This window comes from Eucalyptus grandis, chromosome 8 (genome assembly GCF_016545825.1).
Source record: "Eucalyptus grandis isolate ANBG69807.140 chromosome 8, ASM1654582v1, whole genome shotgun sequence".
Classification (NCBI taxonomy): Eukaryota; Viridiplantae; Streptophyta; class Magnoliopsida; order Myrtales; family Myrtaceae; genus Eucalyptus; species Eucalyptus grandis.
In genome coordinates, this window is record NC_052619.1 from 44,458,073 (window position 1) to 44,479,396 (window position 21,324).

At 39.0% G+C, this 21,324-nt stretch overlaps 2 long non-coding RNA genes and 2 pseudogenes across 4 annotated transcripts; 2 read left to right on the forward strand and 2 right to left on the reverse strand.

The window, feature by feature from the left end:
- The first annotated feature begins 188 nt into the window (after positions 1–188).
- LOC108957513 lies at positions 189–1,575 on the forward strand. 3 transcript variants are annotated; one of them, XR_005545658.1, is made up of 4 exons: positions 189–362; positions 864–989; positions 1,115–1,220; positions 1,296–1,575. It is a non-coding gene; the product is annotated as an uncharacterized LOC108957513 (long non-coding RNA). The 3 variants fall into 3 exon arrangements; XR_005545656.1 differs by having other exon boundaries at positions 1,115–1,575; XR_005545657.1 differs by having other exon boundaries at positions 864–974; positions 1,115–1,575.
- A 5,769-nt stretch (positions 1,576–7,344) lies between these two features.
- LOC120286771 lies at positions 7,345–9,661 on the reverse strand (annotated as a pseudogene).
- Positions 9,662–10,155: 494 nt separating this feature from the next.
- On the reverse strand, positions 10,156–14,615 carry LOC120286772 (annotated as a pseudogene).
- LOC120286773 lies at positions 11,351–13,155 on the forward strand. Its single transcript, XR_005545485.1, has 2 exons — positions 11,351–11,511; positions 12,953–13,155. It is a non-coding gene; the product is annotated as an uncharacterized LOC120286773 (long non-coding RNA).
- Positions 14,616–21,324: the final 6,709 nt, after the last annotated feature.

The window sequence follows — 21,324 nt, forward strand, 5'->3', positions numbered from 1 at the left end:
AAGGAAATAGTAACTCTTTCTCCAATTTCAACTGGCTTAACTCACAAGACTGACACGTGGCGGTCGGACACGGCACCCTGACTCTCTGAAAAAAACAAATAGAGAAAATAAATAAATAAATAAAAATAAAAATCCTTTTTTAATAGCAAAGATCGATGTCTCTTCCTCCTCAGATTTTAATGCTCAAAAACCAGTCAGTCTCTCTCTCTCTCCTGTAATTGGGGTCAAGTCCGCCGGGCAATCCCGGCGTTTGCCCGTTCCCCGGGCATCTCGCCGGCAATGCCGGCTCAGATCTACTGTCGTGAGCTTGATGCGTGACTCCGTGTGCTCTTTCTAATCCTCACACCAACATTCGGCGGACGGTAAGGGTCAATCTTGGGTTCGCGCGAAAAATTTATGATCTTTTGGTGTGGCGCTACTGTTCTGCTTATGTGTGAATCTCCAGTTTAGTTTAGAGTCTGGACTTAGCAGGGCGAGGTAGTGAGGTCGTGTTCTACAAGCAAAGGGGGCTTCAGGAGTTTGGGAAATGCTGGGTGAATGAATCGTGTTTCATTTGAGTTATGTGGGAATGCTTGGTGTTGGTTCGGATAATGCACCGAAAGTGGTTGTTGGGTCGATTCTTGGCAAACGTGGAATTAGAATTTATCCGAGCAGTGAGTCCTGAAATGCTTGCGGATAGGGATGGAGGGTTATTGAAATTTGGATATATAAACTGGGTCTCCATTGTTCATGCGTTCCCGCGTAGTTTTGTTTGAGAAATAGTTGAATGCACTTGTCGAAGTTGAAAATTTACTCTGGATGTGGTTGTTCTGGGTCTTCCTATCTCCTCTTTATGTATGTAATTTTGTATCTGTTCTTTTTAGATACCTGTAATTGAGAGATGGAGGTGGAGAAAAGACGGTCATAGGGAGGCTTCCTACAGTTTTTCGGCTGAAATAGCAAGTCCAGGAAGAAGCTGTTCTCAAACAGTCCTGGTATACCGGGTCCTGGTACGACCCACATTATTTTTTTTTATCAATTTTGTTAGTCACGGCCGCGCTTTGCTAGCATATGAAAGTTTTCTGGTGGAGATGGCTCATATAATGCTATTAGCATGCTTTGTTTCTTATTATAGATGGAGTTAAGCAAGGAACAGATGATGCAGATATTTTGGCGAAGTCAAGGTTTCAGATGGTGGGAGGTTTTTTGATACTACTGTTGTCCAAATCATTTTTAGTCGTGTATGAGTTCCATCTATTTGACTTGCATAATTTGTTGCCTTGTTGTAGAATGTTATTGATGATTAGCATTTGCAGAGGTTATGTAGGTATTTCTTGTCCACTCCACTGCGACGATGATGGCCTTGGAATAGTGTGCACTGGGTTTGAATAGACTGGAGTGGGTTTAGTGAAGTAGTAGTCCTACTGATGAGCAAAATGTCCGCCACCGGTGCAGCTTGATGTGCTTAGGTTACTTTGGATGGTGGTTTCTCTTGATTATTGGCCCAATATGTGTGATATCTGGTCAACAGGGAATGACATAATTGCTTGTGCGTGCGAATAATAAGTGAAATTGATTGATTGTGCATATTTCTAATTGAGGAGATTCATTGCGTTTAGTCTCCATCCTGATGATGGCTATGAATATGGAATCGTCTAGTTTGGATTTTACAAACCCATATCGCAATTTTGATTCCATTGCTTGTAATGCTTAACCAAAAACAGAATTAATTAACAATTAGATAAGATTCCATTTTCGTGTCACCATAGATTTTCAACTCCCATTTTCATTCAATTTAGATCACCATGCTTCTAAATAGGCATCTAATTTTCAAAGAAATTTCAAGGGTGCTCTTAGATGGTCTGCATTGATTGAACTAACTTAGATTTAATCGATCGAAAAACCCATCGCGTTATTTTCGGGCGATCTCCCTAACATTGCTAGGCCTCGTTAACGTCTTATTCTCATGGCCATCATGTTAGGACGGTAACCTTTTGTTGGCTTATGGAGTCTTGATTTATTCTTCCAGACATAGGACCTTTCATTTCGTTACCTGCGTGGCTACCTCAGCGATATGCTCTCCTAGAAAGATGAAATTGACATGTAACTTATTTTGTTTGGGTAACGTGGACCATTACATTGGCGATTTGGGCAAGTCGAGGTCAACACACGTAGAGTCACATTGACCAAATTGGTTAGATAGTAAGATGAGAAATTGCCGGTCGGGATCTTTTGGACTCGTGGCCTGGCTTCACGACCGTGCGTGGCTACTTCTGCAGCCACGACGTTTGCATTTTCAACTTGCAGGAAAACGGTATGACAGAAACTTGGCCTTCAAAGAATAGCTCGAGGAATCATTCTACCTCGCATTTATCAAATTTCAATCACGCACCGTACCCTCACGTACTCAGCGGCAGCCTCAACACGGACTCCACAGGCTCTCCGCACAAGTCACAAATGACTTAACCTGCAATATTATAAAACAAAACTTTCACCGATGCACAGCCCGTGTGTATTAACCTGAAAACATGGGCACCAGATGCAAAATGTCCTGATGATTGAATTTAGTTAATGAAGCTGATTAAAATTGTCTGATCCACTCATCTCTCCTCTTTTCAGTAAGCTCTTTTCCTAGTAAATTTGATGCTGATTGCAAAACCAGATGAATACTTAGTATTTGGTAGGATTGATGTTTCGATCTATTTTGGGGTGATTATGTTGGTAACGACTTTGTTTTAGCCAAATGTTGTTTACGCCTTGTTTCTGGGGTTCTTAACCCCACTAGTTTCTTCAATTCGTCTATTTTGATTCCTCTTCGTTGTATGATTCATCATATAGCAACATATACTTCCGAAGCTAGATATTCTAAAAACACCTTGCATCGGTGTTAAACAAACTGAAAGGCTTTTCATAGTTCCAGTTTGATTTGAGGACAGTTTTCATATATCTAGTATCGTCCCGTCAAGCTCGGATCTACAAAAATGAGGAAAATTGAGAAGCTTGAAACAAATCCTCTTAATCCTATCAAAACTTTTTTGACACAATAATTTCCTTTTTGTCATTGTAATTTTTGTAGGTCCCATAATTGTAATATTCTATTAAAAATAGTAATCTACCTAAGTTTATAGTAAATTTCTCCTAATGGATCTTAACTTTCCTTTAGGCATATGTAATCATCCTTACTAATAGTAATTTATTTGTAGAATATCCTTTAGTAATTTTTCTTAGGAGGATGTAATTTTTGTTGGGCGTAGATTCTTTGGAACCTATGATTCTTCATATACCATAAAAACAGTATTTATTCACTTACGGTAAATTTCTTCTTCTCTGTTTTTTTTTTTAAAACTTTAGTGAAATATTCAATTTGATAGTAACTTCCTTTTCACTTTGTAAGTTTTGAGACCTATATGTTGGTAAACTTCCTTACTCATCATGACTTTTTTTTAATGAAATATAAATTTGATTATTTTGTGTTTGTCACTTTCATATAACGTCCGCAAAGTTATGACTTAACAGATTTGATGGACTGACTTCCCCCCTTCTTATCCAGTGGTCCACATTGAATACGGGGCCAATTTTGTAAAAGAGAGTTTTGACTTGTGGAATTTTGGTCACGATCAAGAAGTTTTGAGCGCGACAAAGTAGTATTTTTTCTTTTGCCAAACGGTACAGTAGCGTTGAAACCCTTTTTTTACCAAATTATTGGAAGTTCGTTCTACTGAAATACTTGTCATAAATCTATAATTTAAGTACGATGCCGCAAGTCCTGTGTATGCAAAGAAGCCTTTCCCCATACTCCTATCTAACAAGTTCAAGAATGATTCAAGCCCAAGAAAAAAATAAAGCGAAAAGGGGAAGGGCCCCCACCAAACAGATCCAACTTCCAAGGGCATCGAATGAAGCCAGAAAAACTTATGAGAGGGGCAAAAATAGAAACTTCGACAAACTTCAAGGCACGAAAACGGAATTGTGCAACATCGATCGATCGAATCGACTCGAGCAAGTTGAGATTCCATGGAGGTATCGGGGCTCGGAGGAGGTGGAGAAAGCTCGGTTTGCTGAGCTTGGCTCTCGAGTTCGGCTTCGACAAGTAGTCCGCCAGCGAGTGCTTGGGACCGTCTCGTTTCCCTCTATGGTAACTCCAATCGTTACTTTGTTGCCCATCTTTATTTATGCTGATCAGCGTTTGCAGAGGTTGTGTAGGTATTTCTCGTCCACCATGATGATGACTGCTGTGGAATAATTTACTCTAGGTTTGGATAGATCGGAGCAGGTTTTGTGAACTAGTCTTACCGACTAGCAAAATGTCCGGCACTTTTCCAGTTTGATGTGTTCAGGTTGCTTTGGGCGGTGGTTTTTCTTGCTTACTGGCCAAATTGCGCGATATCTAGTCATTAGGGAATGACGTGGTTGCTCGTGTTGCATGGATAGTTTTGCAAATTGATTGATTTTGTGCATTGCTAATAAAGAGATTCATTGCAGTTAGTTGCTATTCTAATGATGGCCATAGAATAGTCTACTTTGGATTGGAATGGACCGGAGCTGGTTAAATTTAGTTCAATTGAGCGTTAATCTCATCCCTATTTATTTGTGGGTCTGGTAGAGTGGTCCTATTGACTAGTGAACTCATTTCAGATTACTTATGGTGTCTTGCATTAATATTAATTTCATGTCTCACTGAACTTAGTGCAAATTATATATTGTAGATTGTATTTATTTGCTCTCTTTTTTGCCATGGAACTTGCAATATCATCTCTTTCTCCTTTTGGTTTTCTTAAGGGAACAAAAGTTTGAGAGTTTATCAATGTGCAGGCTTACGGTGTTGACTCCCTAGTAGAACTTGCTAAAACCATGCAAGAACTCTAAGGACTGGGATGAATTGCAAGCTGCAGAATCAGAAGCTCATGGAGTTTTGAATGGTATGTTTGGCCAAGTTTGTGGAGTTTTGGCAGTGAATGCAGTGTTATACATGATGTCAATGTTATAGAAGATTCTCCACAACTTGAGAAAGGCCGAACTTTTCTTGAGGTGGATTCTTCTACTGATAGTGAAGACCAAGACAATATATTTGTCCACATACTATATTCCTAACCAAAGCAGTGCCCCGAGCAATACATGCACTCAACTCTAGGCTAGACGATCTTCAGAATCCATGGAATGTTTCTCCCATGGACATAGACATTATTGCCAAACCACTTAAGTCAGTGTGTCTCTTATAATTTATTCTCTCCTTGATCATTTCCAATTTTTTGTGATTCTACACACAACAAAGGACCTACACAATGTACATGTATAAAAGCATTTAGTAAATTGCTTATGGGGCATCTCATCCAATCAAATGTCCAATAGACACTCTAAGTTTTGTCAATTATTTCCACAATCTTCAAGATCCAAAATGACATATTGGAATTCTTTGGTCAATGAAGAAGTTGATTTCTGTTTTGGATGATGTACAAAATACATATTTTTCTCAAATACTTGGAGAGTATAGCAACTTATCGAAGTGTGGAACTTAGCAATCCAGCATCATTGAAAGGAATGTTTTGCGTAAATGAAGGCTTGTGATTTCCTTGTGTTTATTTTCCATTTTCCATGACAATTTAGTCAAAACCATGACAATCCATGTCAGAAACTATTATGGTGTTGATGAGGCTTATTTCTGTTGAAGGATTGTAAATAGCACTGTCACTCAAGGTTCATCAGTTTCAAATAAAAGACATTGCTCTTGAATTTCAACTTCCAAACAAGGAACTCTGAGTTATGAGGAAATGCAGGCCTTGGATGACATAGAATTGGCACATGTTATCATATTTGGAAACAAGGAATTTCAACCACTGCAGCATCAGCCTTGTAAAGCTTCTGTGGCCAAGTAAGATTGCCCTATTCTCATGCCCAGTGGAGGTGGCAAAAGTTTATGTTACAAGGTTAGTGAATGTTAACATTGTCTCAGCTGTGTGAGGATTGTATATAGAAGAAAGTGGAGATAGTGCTTAAAGTACAAGCCTTGTGCACTTCGCTCAATGGTTTCACCAACTAAATGTAAAAGGGTAACATGATCTTCTCATCTGCTTTGTTTAGCACTGCTGAGAAGGTTGTGAACTTACGTAAGAAAATGTTTTTAAAATGAAAATCAAGCGATAGGAAGTGATTCAGGTACACAACCATGGGTTCCAATGTATGGCATTAGACAAAATTAGAAAAGAAGGAAATATAGTACATTCTCATTTTGCCTTCGCACATCTCTCTCTGATCTGCAATTTCTAGAATTTAAAGTTTGTACTATGCTTCTAGGACCTTCTAATCACTTATTGGAAAATTCATCTTGTTTATGTATGTGAGTGTTGTTGTCAATCATAGTTTTGGTCCAATTCAAATGGGTTACTAAGTCGAAGAGCATCAGAGTAATATCACAATATGACATTTTCTATTGGAAAGCACAAGATAGACTACTTGTAAAAAAGTTACTAAAGTTTGCCACCCCTGCGAAAAATGACTTTCAATCAATGACCTCTCTCAAAAACGTCTCTTCTCTCCAGCGCCTTGCTCATGGAAGCAGCACACTCCATCCAGCATCTCCTACAGAACAGCCATGGGGATCATTGAAAGCCTTTAGCTCGCATTGACAAGGCCCTTGATACCTTTCTTTGATTCATTGAAAGTCTTTAGCTCGCATATCCAACCGTACTTCTGTTTTTTTATTTGCTTCATCTCTGCTGAACATTTCCATTTTCCTTCGTTAGTGAAAACACTTGAGTTCCAAGTTCTGATCTTTTACCAAACGTTGAAGAATTTGAAAGACAACGGTCCTGTGGTGTCCCATGACTGGATCAAGAACAGTGAGAAGAAAGAACAATTACATACGTTGCATCACCATGAAAGCGATTGGCATTCAAGAGCAAGGCCAAGAAGCGACAGGCTATTATTGTGCAGCCAGTTCGTCTGACTTTCAAGAGTTTAGTTTGGCATTTTCTAAGTAGTGCTGGTCAAACGCAGGTATATCGGAAAAGCATTTGGGAAACGAATGGCTTCAAATAACAGAAGTGATGAAGTTGAAGAAGCAGTCAGAAAATTGTAAACAGGCTCATCATCTTTGACTGCGCAAAGTCATGAGAAAATTATCAGTTAGCCAACTCATCTTCTGTACTTGAGTACTTCAAAAACTCAATGAGCATCATCTATATCGCCATGGCCAGTTCTGAAACTGATGTCCAAGTGCAATCCCCATTTGCAAATTATTATCGAATCAAGTTCTGCATATAAAAGTATGGTATGTTGGTACATTGGTAGCATGAAAAGGAATTTTATTTTATAGACAATCAATACAAAGCTACAGCGACATGGCTATTACACTGTAAGCAAATTGAAAATCTAAAATTTGTAGCGATGCCATTAATTGTTCAAGAAGGATTGTGCATCTCTTCCTTAGAAGAAAAATGTGAAGTTTACAGCTTGAAGTGTCTCAGAGGGGAAGTTCCATCAAGGCCATGTTCCTTGAAGTAGGCAAGATAGTCCTTCACTGTGGTCTCTCTGTAGATCTGAGGATTGTCCTCAGACAACAGTTCCTAATCGGCCCGAAAAGCTTCGACGACGGTTGGAAGCTTGTGCTGAAAAAAAGCAGGCCACCGAGATCCTCGCCCCACCGGGTTTGCTAACACTCTGTGCTCCACGCTTTTGAATTTGTCGTTCGTTATGAGCTGAAAGGAAGAAAATAAGAGGGACAGACATCATTAGCAGCCACCCCGTTACCAAAATGCTCGCCAAGAGCAAGAAATCCCTTGGCAAAGAGTATCTCCCAGGATCCCCGAGATATCGCCCATGCTGTTCACATAAATTTCAGGTGTTTTGATAATTGATCCAGTACTTTGTATTCGGCGATATCAGACCGTGTGCTAGCAATGCTTTGTCAATGCCCTTCGAAATTAACTTCCAGCGCTATTTTCCCTAAAGACAATTGACATGGTGATGTCGTTTTCATTGATCCGAGGAGTTGCTTGCAAGTAGTTAAATGTTACGTCTAATATTGCTAGATATAAAAATATGGTCGAATCAAATAAAACGGCAAGGGAAACTTGCCTGTAGGAGGTCACCAACATTGACCACCAGAGCTCCAGGGACCGGAGGGACATCGACCCAGCAGTTGTCATGAAGGATCTGGAGGCCTCCGATGTGGTCCTGCAGGAGCACCGTGAGGAAGTCGTTGTCGGAGTGCTTGCTCGTCCCCATCGTCAGCTCGGGCCTTGGGCACGCCGGGTAGTAGTGGCATATGACCACGAGGCCCTCCGCGCAGTCCATCTCTCGGAGGCGGTCCAATCTCAACCCAAGAGACTCGGACAAGAGCTCAAACAGCAACCCACCTAAGATCATCACTTGCTTGGAGTAGTCTATTAGTATGTCCCTACAATTTTAGTCATGAAAGTCAATTAGATTAGATCCACTTATAAAATTATAAAATAATTGTATTGGAAGGCATAAAATTTATTAAACACTTATTACAAAAGTGCAAAATACTATTAAGTCATAAAAGTTATCAAATTTGTTTAATTAAGTCATTTTGTTAATTTAGTACTTTCATGATAAATTTTAGAATTTGATATATTTGCACTTTTGTAATAAGTTTTGTAACTTGAATAGATTTTTTTGAAAATTTTAGAATTAAATTGCATTTTCGTGACAGATGTTAGGATTTTTAGTATCTTATTATATTGAATTTGAGATTTTTAGGTATTTCAGGAAATAAAATTAGTTTATAGAAAATATAAAATATAAAAACGAAAGTCATCCCACAGGTAGAAAGGCGACTTTGTGACTTTATGTCTCTCTGAAAAACGACATATTTTGTAACGTCGCAGATGAAAATGGCATCGGCGACTCCGGGACGAACGGCCACATACCTGCAAACCTCCGGCAGCTCCTCCGGCGACGGCGGGCTCGGCTCCATGTAGCAGAAGAAGGTGTCCCTCCAGTTCGCTACCGCCGCCGTGTAGAGGTCGAAATTGCTGTTGTACACCACCTTCCTCGTGACGTCCCGCGTGTAGAACGCCTTCTTCGCCTCGTCGTCTTGCTCGTAGAACCGCCTCACCCCTTCCTTCATCTCCTCCATCGCGGCCGCCGGGACCCCGTGGTTCACCACCTGGAAGAATCCCAGCGTCTCCGACGCCCGCCGCATCCCCTCGATCGCCTCCTTCCTCTTGGCCGGGTCGCGGTCGATCCCGCCGAGGTCGATGACCGGGACGGTGAGATTCTTGGAGCCGCCGCTGGATCCGGAGCTATCTTCGGATGTCTCGTCTGGTCGGATGAAGATTCTGGGGACTTCGGTGATCCCGGCGTCGACGAGGCCTTTGACGCCGGCTTTCGAGTCGTCGAACGCTTTCAGCTCGCTCGCTCTGTTGTAGCTCTGCTCGCCGAAGTCGGAGGCCAAATTGATGGTAGGCATTGTTTCTCTCTCTCTCTCTCTCTGTGCTGCAATTCAATTTCAATGTGAATGTGAATTTGTTGGATATGAGCTTGAATTATGAATTGAATGTTGGGGAGACATTGCAATGCATGATATGAGCAGCTCTTCTTTTATAGCTGAGAGATGGAGATAAGAGAAGAGTGAAATCACATTGGGAGGATCCATTTGACTTCAGAATAATGAGGTCCACAAAAATGGAAGGAGAAAGTCATAGCTCACGAGCTACCACTTGCTTAGAAAAATGACAATGCTGTTTAATAATGGCTGATTCTTTGTGGGACCGGGTAGCTAGTACACAAGTTTTGCAATTTATGGATAAGATATCTGTTAGGACAGAGTTGACCATTCATGGATAACAGGACAATTAATTGTCGTCTAAGCATACATAGATTTTTGCCTTGCGGTTGATTCTGGTCGTCGTTGAGCAAGTTGAAGGCTGGCAAGAATTCCACTTTTTATCCTTGCCGTCAATATACAAAGTGGAAGTTGAATCTGAAACCAAACATAAATGTTCCCAAAAGTGCAGATTTTTCTCGTGGTAGATTAGTGTTTTAACTGACATACGAGTATTCAACACGGGTTTATCTAAAGATAGCATCTTTCTTTCCATTTGAGAGGGGTATGTGTTAATCTACCTCTCCCCCTATTTTGTGTTCTTTTTCAGGTTCAGCTTTTGTTTGAAAAGGATCTTTGTTTTTGAGAGTTGCATAGGTGCTGTCAAATGAAACAATATAAGCATTAGTGACTCAGCAGTGAAGGAAGGCAATCCTGTTCTTTGGTAGTTTTACATAGATGAACATATGGATGGACTTTTATTTTCAAATACAAACATGAAGAAGACCACATAAAAAAGTTGCCTATCCACTAATAGAGCTAATGAAGAAAAATCCCACCTAATACCATGAATATCCTCTGCCTGTTATCTTCTCATCTTCCTGTTTACAGAGTCTACAGCTTGAAATCAGGAAGGGCAGAAGTTCCATATATGACCTTGGAAATGTAATGGGCAGTGTAGTTTGGAAGTGTAGTCTCCTTGTAGATTGGTGGGTTGTCTGCTGATGTTAATTCCTTGATGGGTCTATACAGCCTCGAAGATGGCTGGGGAGTGTGGCCAAAAAAGCATGCCACTGACACTCTCGGGCCTCTCTTGTTTGCCACAACTCGGTGCTTGACACTTTTGAACCGGTTGTTCGTTATGAGCTGCGAATGCAACAATTAGTGAACTGTTCTCAGTCAATTAGTTCTCAGGTCAGGAATGAATGGATGTAGTTTCTAGATACTGCAATCATTGCAATCTTCATGTTGATGAATATGCAAAACTGCAGAATTTCTAGGACCCACATAGAACGCTCCTGTGAAAAGTGCTCTGCACACATCCCTCTCATTTAGATAATTTTGAACCTGTCAATGTGAGGCTAGTATGATACAACTAAGTTAGAATAAAGTTTGGATTAGTCAAGTTCAGATTATGAAGACATTATGTTATTGCTACAGGGAAGATGCCATGGTAAATTCCTGGGCTCTTTAACTGGCTTAGAATATGAGAAAGTACAGAAGAAGGACGAGAAGAGGATTGCAGTGTGTCGACCAATCAAAACAAGGTTTCAGAGAAGCTCAGTGATGAACAATGATATCTGGCCAAATCTACTTACTTGCAATAGATCTCCGATGTTGATCACTAGTGCTCCAGGAATTTGAGGAACGTTGTTCCAATGGTTCTCATGAAGCACTTGAAGTCCTCCAATTTGATCTTGGAGGAGAATTGTAAAATATGGGTTTTGACCCAGTCAAAGAAAAAAAAAGGTAGATGCTACAGCAAAGAGAGAGGAATCGAGAGTCTTCGGGAGAGAAGGAAAAGAGAAGACAGAGAGAGAGAGAGAGGAAGAAAAATAAAGAAAACAAAAAGAAAAGGGAAGAGATAAAAAGGAAGAAAGCCCACGTTCGGGCACCAGAAAGAAAAGAAAGAAAAGAAGAAGAATAATAAGGAGAAGAGAAAAGGGAAGAAAGGAAAAGGGTTTTGGCACGTGCACGCCACGGATGCTTCGCCTAGCCGACTCTACTCCTTAACGCAGCACCCGGTAAGAGATTAGGCCCCTCGTTCATCCAATTGAAGTTATTTATGAGTTTGGGGCTCAAATTCGGAATTATTGGAAAATCAAGTGGCGAAGTCCGATTTTGGAGTCGTTGAGCCGTGTATTTTTGTGGGAATGATAGTTTAGGGTGTTGTGAAGCTGTGGGATTTTACGGATCGTAATTTGAGCTTGTGGTTTGTCCGAAACAAAATTTCAAAGTTTCCTGCGCGCAGTGAACATTACGCGTCCAGCAGCTTTGGGCCCGTATTTTGTCATTTTTCGGCTTGATTTTGGGACGGTGAAGCTAAGATTCTTGTAGTATGTGTCAAGGGCTCTCTATTGACTATAAATTCGTTTGTATCGGGGTTCGGAGGAGGAAGTTAAGGCGTGATCAAGTTTTGCGTTTAAACTCCGCGTTGCGAATCACTTAAACAATCGTTTTGGTTATGCGATTTGTTAGCGCGTAGAAATCCTTTTGTTAGAGTTAAGGCATAAATTAGTCATTTCGTAGTCAAGATAAGAGTTTTATTAGATTTTAACATCATTCATCGATTATTTGATAGGGCCTTGAGTTCGACGATACGAGTATCGTTCGTCGTTTGATTGTAGGTGACAAGGTGAGTGGTACTATATCTTCTTTGGTTTTGAAAAAATTCATGTCTTGAAGTATATATGTATATGCATTGAATTGAGAAGAGCATTTTTATACATAAAAGCCAGATCGAGCAATTGCTACTTTTTGGTTGATTTTGAATGTTTGAAAAGCGTGTTATACAAAGTAAGTGAAGAAATATATATATGAAATTGCTTTGTGATTGATTTATGGAAAGGTTTATAATGATTTGAGAAATTTATATGAAATGGATGATGGGTTATGCTGCAAATGTTATTTGTTTGGTTTAAGATATTGATTTCTGAATTGGATTTCTAGTATTGGATGATGGTTATTTATGCTCAATATGACTGAATCCAGTGAGGGGTTTTTGGGGTATACATACCAGGTTTAGGATATCCTTCTGGGCCCAACCATCGGCTTTGTAGGTGGAGACCTTGCCAAGGGGAAAAGCTTGGTCGCCTTGTCACAAGACGTTGTGTCGTGATCATAGTGGAATATTGAGCAATAGATTAATCAATGGATGAACTATTGATATGCAATATTTGATAGAGATTCTATATGTGATATTTGATGGAGAGATTATTCAATGGACTTGACCATTGATACTTGACTTTTAATGGTAATTTAAATGAGTTTTCCATATTAGTATAAAACTTTGATGATATCAAATAACTCTTATATGATTTAATATGTATTTTATATATTGAGTTGGCATTATAAAGTTTGGTATTGCTTTATATACATGCATAGTGGTTGTTCGATCTGCTTAGAAGATATGTACTACTCACTGAGCTGTTGTTGCTCATTCCACTCCTCCTTTAATCTTTTCAGATTCGTCAGTTAACAGCGAATAAAGCGAGTGCGCCGTCGGTGGAAAACTTTTTGGGGAGTTTTATTTTTGGGTATGGTCAAAGGAAATGGTGTACATATTCCTTGCTAGTGGTTGGATTGTCTGAGTTATAATTGTATATTTCTTTTTGGTGGATTATAGAAACTCTGATATTGCAACAAATCTGTGGTCTATCTGATATGTATATATGGTTTGATATATATATGTAAGTTGATATCAGGTTATTGATTGTGTTTGAGGCTGTGTCCTTCGTGTGGAAGGACGGCCGTGTCATCCCCATTCTTTGTGATTTTGGGGTGTGACAAGAATTGTGAGGAAGTCATTGTTTGAATGCTTTTTCACACCCAGGGTCAACTCAGGTTGGGGGCATTGTGGATAGTAGTGGCACATGATCAAGTGTCCTTTTCCACTCTGCATCTCCTTCAAGTGATTTAAGCTCAAACCGACAAGAGCCCAGTCTCATCACTTGCTTTGAGTACTCCATCAGCATTTCTCTGCCAGAGAATTTTGATGCATCAGAAAACTGATGCTGTAAAAGTATGGTCGGACAGATTCCCAGAGAACTCCAGGAAGTGTAATGGTGTGTATCAATTCAGGAGCAAAAGTTTGGTATTGCTAGCGCTAGAATGCAAATAAAGTCAACCACCAAGGAACATGCTATTTTCTGCCCAAAAAGAATGAAACAACCACCTCCGAGGTTCCCGCCAGTGAAAATGATCAATCATTGAGGATCATCTTACTGATCCATCTCATTGATTGGGACTTGACGCAAGCTTATATGCTATGACATGTGCAGTGGAACTCGGGTGGGAAATGTCATGCACATTCAGCGGTAGCAATTGGTCTAGCCAACTGAACGAAGGACCGGACACTTTCATTTCCTCAGTGTTCAACCCCTATTCCCACGGTTTTAATGGAAAGGTATGCAAATAACTCAAGTATCATCTACTTGCTAGTTTAGCCCTCGATTAAAGCAGTTGCCTTGCAAAGTATTGTGCAGTGAAGAGCAGTTGCCTTGCACCTGTATGAACTACTGCAATTTTTTCGCAAACTATCTTTGCTAATTTACTTTGCGAATTTGTTCATGAATTTTCCCTTTTCTGAAAGGTGAAAAACGCAAGCGAAGCCATTGGCTCACGTGCAAGCTTCGGGCAACTCCTCAGGCTGGGGAGGCTCTGGTCCCATTGTGCAAAATATACTGTCCCTCCAATCGGCAGCCACCGAATTATAAAGGGCCATGTTGCTTTTGTATATGACCTTCTTTGTTAAGTCAATGGTGTAGAATCCTTTCTTGGCCTCAAGACTCCTGCTCGAAGAACCTGCGCGACCCCTCCATCACCTCCTCCAAGAGGGTCTCAGGGACCCCATGGTTGATCACCTGGAAGAAACCCCATTTTTCCAGTGCTTGCCCGGTATTCCGCACCGTCTCATTGTGACAGGCGGGGCCCGCATTTGCGCATCCTACATTAATCACTGGGATGTCATGCGATTTTCACCGCAGGCCATGCTGTCAGGTGGCCGGACAAATATTTGGGGGACTTGGGTGATCCCGGCATCCACAAGGCCTTTGACTCCGGCCTTAGTCTCATTGAATGCTCTCAATTCGCTCACTCGGTCATGTTCGGTGTCTGCGGTGATCACCATTGTGTGCTCTGTCACGAGGCCTTACCTTATTTGAGCAAGTTGGGTCTTGATGAAGTTCACTTTACGTGGTTATATAATGGTGATATTTGATATCCACCATTTTTTGATTTAGAGAAGAAGCTAAACACAAGGGACATGAAGGTTGTCAAGAGTTGAGTTTTCTTTTAAATGAAATTTGGCCCAAGAAGATGTCAAACGCTAGGAGTCGGCAACTTAAGAATTCCTTGCTTCTTGACTAAGAAAGTGTTTGTCGTCACGTCCATAATAGCACATGTTAACGGTATCTTCAAGAAGATTAGGGAGGGAAAACGTTTTCCAATTGGGATTATTACATGGTTGGATAGATAGACTTTGATAGTTGCTTGTCCAAATCTTGTGCATTCTCCTCTTTATATATATATAAAACATGATTAATTGACCTGGGGGCTATGTAAAGAGCTCACAAATGTTTACTTAACTATTGAAACATTATTTTTAATAAAATGTAGAAATGAGGAGAAATAAGAAGAGATAAACTAATTACTTAAATATATCAATTGAAAATGATAAGTAATTAATTAATTTCCTAACAAGAGGAAATCCAATATTATTTCATTCATTCCTTACTTGAGAACAAGTAAGTTCTTTTTTCACATTTATGCATAAACATGATTGATGCAAACAATACGGAAGAGCTTGTAAATTTTTACTAAACTATTGAAACATTATATTTAATAAAATGAGCTATCGTGAAAAATAAAAGGAGATTAATTGATTATTAAACATATGAACTATAAGCCATAAGTAATTAATCGATTTCCTAGCAAATAAAATTTATTTTCATTCATTCCTTCTTTTTTCAAATATATGAGAGAACGTGATTGATGCAAACAATATCGGAAAGGCTTATGAATTAATGACTAATTATATGGTGACTGGTCACTATTTAAAACTCTAAACAAAGCCAAACATCGAAATAAAAAATTGCAAAAGATCAGGTAACACGTATGCTATTTTCCCCACATAAGTTACCCTTGACAAAAGAATTAGGGAAAATTCCAAAATGGGACTCGAAGTGCCATCTTTTTCTCAAATAAGGGTCCGAAGTGAACATTGTTTCAAATAGGGACCCGAAGTGCCATCACTTTCTCAAATAAGGACCTAAAGTGGATGTTATTTCAAATGAGGACTTAAAGTGGTTATGTTTGTTTTAAATAAGGACCTGACTTTTCGGCGATCAAGGGTATTTTTGTCTTTCCATTTTCCGTCTTTTTTTCTTTCCTTTTTTTTTTTTTTTTTTGTTCTTCTTCTTCCTCTTCGCCGGTGGCGGTGACCACTTGGTGATGCCCACAGAGGGCTAGGCGAGGCCGCCCACACCGATCCTTACTAGTAGCTAGCGAGGGCCAACCTCGTCGATGGCCCCTAGGTGAGGGTCGCCACACCCAAGCGACGCCATCCCTCACTTGTGGCTAGCATGGATGGCCCTCACCGCGAAGGCGACCCTCACCCGGCCCCTTTGTGGGCATCGCCGATGGCTAGCAGCCATCAACAATGAGGAAGAAGAAGAACCAGAAAAAACAAAAAAACAAAAAAAAAAAAAAAAAAAAAAGGGGGAATGCCAAATGATGAAAATACCATTGATTTGGTCAAAAAATTAGCTAGTCAGCAACCGGTGAGGTGGGGTCCATATTTTGAAACAACCAAAGCCACTTTAGGTTATTATTTGAAACAAAGTCACTTTGGGCTCTTATTTAAGAAAATAAGGGCACTTTCGGTCATTTTTGAAATTTTCCCAAAAAAAAAAAATAAAGAGGAAAGAAAAAGGCGGAAAATCACAAAAGACAAAAATACCCTTGATCACTTTGAAAAGTCAAGTCCTTATTCAAACAAACATAACCACTTTAGGTTCTCATTTGAAACAACATCCACTTCGAGTCCCTTATTTGAGAAAGTGATGGCATTTCGAATCCCTATTCAAACAATGTTCACCGGACCCTTATTTGAGAAAAGATGGTACTTCAGGTCCCATTTTGGAATTTTCCCAAAGAATTAGAAGCAAAATAATGTAATTAGTATCTAAATTTTGATACTCTTTGTCAGCGGCCCTATATTAGATATTATGACATAAAAACATATACAAAAATCCAATTAATGTACGACCGCAAAAAAAAAAAAAAAAATAATAATAATAATAATCACAATGTTGCAATACTATATATGTAGTGTACAAAAATGTCTCAAATTATAAGAATATGTACACTTTGGAAACTACTTAGAGATTCATTACTTAAAAATGAGCATTGTAATATTTTCACCTTTGTTGATGTCATAAATATAAAAGCTTCATTAAAATTAAATAATTTTACAAAATACCAACTAAATTACACCAAATATACTTCAACTGGTTCTAAAATATTGAGACTCAAAAAAAAAAATGGTACAATATAATATAGATAACGCCCCCAAAATTTGATAAAGACCTCGGCTTCTCTTTACCTATGGGTTGGGCTGGACTGACCCAAATAATCTTTTGTTTCCACCACCCTTCACCTCATCGCCATTTTCACGCCACCATCCATAACCCTACTCTCAAAGCCAACTCGGGCCCTCTCATTTGTCTCAGCAAGCTAATCCACAAAGTCGCCCATTCTTCGAAAGCAACAATTTAAGAAGAAAAAGTGCTAGGAATTGAAGACTAAATCGGATCTGGTCCGGGTTGAGTCTCGAGTCGGGTCGGGTATGTTTAAGGGCCTATGTTTAAGCCTCATTCGTCAGCAATTAAAGGGAAACGTCGTGGCCCGGGCATTAGCTTCGTCTCGTTGTCAGTTCTTTGAATGAGAGTAAGAGACGCTCGGGCGAAAAGAATTGTAATGTGTTTTCTTCCCATGGTTCTTTATTTTCTCCAATGGTTCATTGGCTCGTTTTACTTCATTTATCGTTAGGAAGAGGTTTCTTTTTTATCCTCTGTAATTGAGAGAGGCAGTATACCATTGTTGTAGCTAAAGATTACTCCAAGAAAGGACCTTTAAGGTCTTTAGTTAACGTAATATTTTTTAGGTTGACAAGAGGAAACCTAAATTTGCCGGGATTAATGTTTTTTTGGCGGACTCATTGAGCAATTGGTGGCCTTTTCTTAAGCTCTAAAACAGGGAAAAGAACCAAAAATGTTCTAAATCTATTGCATTAATACAAATTCAGTCATAAATTTTTCAATTTAACCAATTTAGTCCTAAACATTTTAACATTAGTACCAATTCAACCCATCCTGTCAATTTAGGCCGAAGTCACTGATGTCGATGCTGACCTCCTACTTGGCATGGTTGGCGCTAGATTTAGGACTAAATTGGTCTAATTAAAAGGTTTATGACTAAATTGGTACTAATGTAATAAGCTTATGACTTTTTTGATATTGTTCCTCTCTAAAGTTTGGATCAATAGTAAATATATTGGTCATTTTTGCTTCAGGAGTTTATTATAAGAGGTGTAGTTTGTACGTGGACTATAAAGAAATTTCAATTTATGCGGGGTGCTTGATAGGGTCATTAACTTCTCTGTTTACTTGTGATGGGCTTGAGGGTTAGAAGATCCTATAGTCAAGGTTAAAGAACTGCCAAAAAATGAGATGAGAGGCTGACATTGAACTTTGGATATGAGGTTGATCTGCACGTATCAAAATCATGTTGTCATCTTCTTCCCACCTAATTTTGGAAGTACTTTATATTCTTCAGTTGGCAGAGCATCAGAGTAATATTGCAATATGACATTTTCTATTGGAAAGAACAAGATAGATTACTTGTGAAAAAGTTATTAAAGGTCGCCACCCCTGCAAAAAATGATTTTCAATAAATGACCTCTCTCAAAAATTCAATGAGTTCTGAAGTAAACGCTGTGTTTTGCTCCTTCTATAAACATCTAACATTCTTTTCTTTAAATCAGCAATAATACTACTGGAGGAATGGAATCTTTCAATCTCTTCTTCTCCTTGCTTTTGCTAGCATGCATTCTTATCCATGCCCGGAGTTCATTTGAAACTTAAGGAATGATTGGAATCTTAAGAAGGACCTTAACTAGCTAGGATCTTTATATGGTCCCAATCCTAAGCTAAGAAAAATCATCAGATTGATGCGATCCTATTGATCCCATTGACCCAACTTTGACATACTTTGACCTTCAAATATGTATATTTGATATTCAAGTGACAAAAATACTAATATTTCTTGTACATGTGGTAAATAAACTATAAATTCACGCCATTTTGAAGTTTTAATGTCGTGCGACATTCATAATTAACAAACTTCCTAGGACTATCCAAGATATTTGTATCGTTGGTGTGATTTCTGGGATCTTACGGTCCACCATTTGATGTTACAATCCAATGCTTTAGACGCCTTCATTGATAATAAGTTGGATCTCGCTCCTAACAACCTTGTTCTTGACTGCAGAAAACTCAGCCAAGAAAGTACCAACAGTTAATGATTGTTCCTAACATCCTTGTGCCTAACAACCCTAGGGCAGACTGACAAAAGTGCCTAGGACCAGAATCAAAGCCGTTCAGCTTGTTACTGATTGTCAAAATGCTATTCCAAACAGCCTTCTTGTTCTAGGGAAAGAAAGCCACTCTTTGAGGTACTTCCTTTACTAGATTGCCTCCATGGAAAATTAGCCTTCTCACTCATATTTGTCTCGGAAATGACAGATCGAAACAATTGAAAATACCTATCAATAGACAAAGACCAAATGATGCTTATCTTCAGTGTGATCCACACTCTCAATATTGTAAAGAAAAATGAAGGAATACCACATTGTTCCCATTCCCAATCTTGGATTAGCTATCCTTTTTTAACAACTTCTACTCTAGGAGTGCTCCTGCTCACTTCCATCATCCACATTATGCAAGAATTTGTGTTTTCTTAGATAGTTAAACTTGTAGAATGTGGTTTAGCTTTAGTAGTTAAATAGTTCTGGGCTTATCCCATTTATTGAGCTGAAATTCTGTAGGCCTAGTCATGTTGCTGATGGAAGAGGTAATTATCTAGATTCTCGATGGATTCTTCATCCTTAGTTATGCTTTTCGAAAAATACTTCTATAGCATGAAATTGTGATTGCAACATCAATGGATGAAGGATGAGTTTCATTTTATTGAGGTTGTTTCACATCAATTATGGAAAAGGCTGGTGGTTGGTTTATAAATGTGAGAGAAAATCTCCCTGCTTTGAGCTAGTATATGAGGTGAGAGAGGCTCAAGACCAACCAACACTGGTATCAGAATCCAATTGCCAATAAATCTAGACTCAACAATCTCATGGGAGAGTTACGGGTTGTCCCTACTCCAATTCAAGATCTAATGTGTGAGGGGGAGATTGTTAAGACTGTTTCACATCAATTTATGTGCTCTAAATACATCTTTTGTCAGGTACAGCATAAAGGTCTTCTATGGCAACATTTCTGCAAACAGCTTCCCTTGTTTTCTTGTAAGTTGAGCTTTATTGCATTAATGCATGTGTCCAGAATCGACAATCAAATAAATAAATAAATAAATTGTGAACAAGTAAATAAGCTTGTGATTTTAAGCTAAGTCCATTCCGTGATATGATACCGTCTTCAATGGATGATTACTTTCAAAAAGCCATGTCCACTCAATTAATGGAGCAAAAAGTTGATATATTAAAGAATATACAGCCACCATCTTTTTTTAATCTAAGGCGTCGGCCTTTCCCTAAAACTAAATAATCATGTTACATGAATCAGATGCTCTTCGATCAACCCTTGATGAATAGGCCTAAATATTATAAGATGAAAATGCGTCATTAAGTTATGAGGTTAACTCCCTTTAGTTCCTTTTTTTAGTCATATGATGCTATTATTATTGGCATCAGAAATGTTGCCCAGAAATGTCATTTGGGGGCCTCCTTTCCTTTTGGTTCTATGCACTTTATATGAGGAATCCAATGTACCCTGAAATGCTCCATGCAATCATCTCAAGGATGGAACGCGCATGCTGTTTATGGTGAAAACGATAGGCAATCGAGACCACCATAAACCGGATTAGGATTTAATGGGCAAGACTCATTCAATTTCACGTTTGGTTCATGTTTAAATTAACCTTTCAGAAACATGCTACGTGCAATGTAAGATCATTAAATACCAAACAAAACTCTTTGAACAAGTTAAGATGCAAGTCCAAACAAGGATGATTGAACCAAACATGAGTTGGTCACCATTCATCTTGTGCTTGGAAGAGTTCGTCATAAAGGTTTAGATGTGCAAAATTCTTAAGCTATGACTTATAAACAGTGCATGTGAGATAGAGAATTCCATTAGGACTAAAATTTGTGCACTTCTGGATTGAGCAAAATGAGTTGTAGTTTTTTGTTAAACGCTGCATATGAACTATGTGCATGTCTTCAATGGGTTTTGCAATCAAGAACGCACCCTACTTTTGTGTCATGGAAAGGTGGAACAATAAGATAAGCATTGTATAACATTTTCTCACTTTTTATCTATAAGAAGATGAATTTTGTCTAAGATTTTATACATTTAGTGAGTTGAATATGACTCATTTCCTATGCCTAATGGAAAATTGAGAGCTGTTTGAGTGAGAAATTCTGTTGTTTTTTTTTATTAAACTATGCAAAACATATTCACCACCATCTCTTTTTATTGGTGAATTTTAATGTCAGTGAAAGCAGTTAGTAAAAGTAGACATTGCATTTTCAAAACGTATGTGCC